Genomic DNA, 1,925 nt, shown 5'->3' with positions numbered 1-1,925 from the left:
AGGATGTTTTTGCAAGTGCTTAGCACTGGAAGTGCTGTTTAATTACTCTGGAGTTGTGGCAAATTACCAATTAATGCAAATTACCAAGTCTTTACAGTCATAAGAATAGAAATATGGTCCACATTGAACCTGCAGGCAGTAATCTATTTGTTGTGTTTGCTATTACGTAATTTCGTCCGTGGGTCATTTTCAAGCTTTTATCACAAGTCAGAAGCTTCACCCAATATTTGGCGGAGTAGCCAGTACAGATGTAATGCCAAGCACCGTTTTCACATAAGTATTTATCACAAATACATACTTGTATTTGTACTACGCATGGACATGAAAACGTTGTGTGCCATTACATATGTACTGGCAATTTAGTCAATTACGGTGTGACGCTTCAGGCTTCTGATAGGTATCTGAAAATGACTCAAGGTCGAAATTAACTATTAGTAACACAGACAGTAAATAGAGTACAGCCTCGATGGACAGCGTATTCGTTCCTGAAACATGAGAAGGCTGTTGACTCTGTGGTGTCACCGCCAGACACCACACTTGCTAGGTGGTAGCTTAAATCGGCCGCGGTCCATTAGTACATGTCGGACCCGCGTGTCGCCACTGTCAGGATCGCAGATCGAGCGCCACCACAAGGCAGGTCTCGAGAGACGTACTAGCACTCGCCCCAGTTGTACGACGACGTTGCTAGCGACTACACTGACGAAGCCTTTCTTTCATTTGCCGAGAGACAGTTAGAATAGCCTTCAGCTAAGTCCATGGCTACGACCTAGCAAGGCGCCATTTGTAACATTGCATGTATCTCAAGATAGTCTCACTTGTATCATCAAGAATGCTGTATACCAAAGGACGATATAAAAGTTAAGTGTTCTAGTAGCTACGTTCTTTTCTTTATCACATTCATTACGAATCCTGTTCCAAACTTCGCGCCAGTCGGCGTGTGTACGTGTGCCCTTTCGGCTACCCGTCACTGTGGACTGGCTGCCTTGTCAGTCCACTACAGACTCTAACGAGAACAAAATTTCTTACTGTTAGTTTGTCCACCACGCCATCATCAGTAAACAGCCGCTTGCCGAGCGGGGTAGCCACGCGGTCTGGGGCGCTGCTGCTTCCGTCGGAGGTTCGAGTCCTCCCTCGGGCTTGGGTGTGTGTGTTGTCTTTAGGGTAACTTAGTTTATGTTAGATTAAGTAGCGTGTAAGCTTAGGGACCAATGACCTCAGCAGTTTGGTCCCATAGAACTTACCACAAATTCCCAAGTTTCCAAACAGCCGCAGCTGCTGCTCACCGCGTTGATCACATCATTTAAAAGCACTCCGTCTTCAGGCCACAAGTGACCTACCGGGACCATACGACCGCCGTATCATCCTCTGCTGAGAATGCGGATAGGAGGGGCGTGTGGGCAGCACACCACCCTCCCGGTCGTTATGATGGTATTCTGGAACGAAGCCGCTACTATTCGGTCGAGTAGCTCCTCAATTGGCATCACGAGGCTGAGTGCACCCCGAAAAATGGCAACAGTACATGGCGGCCCGGATGGTCACCCATCCAAATGCCGGCCACGCCCGACAGCGCTTAACTTTGGTGTTCTGACGGGAACCGGTGTATCCACTGCGGCAAGGCCGTTGCCCATCACATCATTTACGAATGTAGAAAATAATAGCTGTCCTAACGATAGCCTTGTCTCTGATGAACACTCACCGCCTAGGTTCTTTTACTTACGGAGTCTGCGAGCCACTCACATATCTGGGAACCTTTTCCGATTGCTCCTACCTTCGTCAACAGTCTTCGGTGCGGCACAGTGTCAAATGTTTTTCGGAAATCCAGGAATATGAATCTCCTTGTTGTTCTTCATCCATAGCTCGCAGGATATCATGTGAGAAAAGGGATAGCTGAGTTTCGCACCCTAGAATGAGTGTGTCAGTGACGG

General features: G+C 47.7%; 1 pseudogene; it reads right to left on the bottom strand.

Moving 5' to 3' along the window:
- Positions 1-1,507: 1,507 nt before the first annotated feature.
- On the bottom strand, positions 1,508-1,625 carry LOC126204508 (5S ribosomal RNA; annotated as a pseudogene).
- Positions 1,626-1,925: the final 300 nt, after the last annotated feature.

Source organism: Schistocerca nitens, chromosome 9 (genome assembly GCF_023898315.1).
Source record: "Schistocerca nitens isolate TAMUIC-IGC-003100 chromosome 9, iqSchNite1.1, whole genome shotgun sequence".
Taxonomy (NCBI): Eukaryota; Metazoa; Arthropoda; class Insecta; order Orthoptera; family Acrididae; genus Schistocerca; species Schistocerca nitens.
Note: the sequence above shows the minus strand (reverse complement) of the source record. Positions and strands in the feature narration are given on the sequence as shown.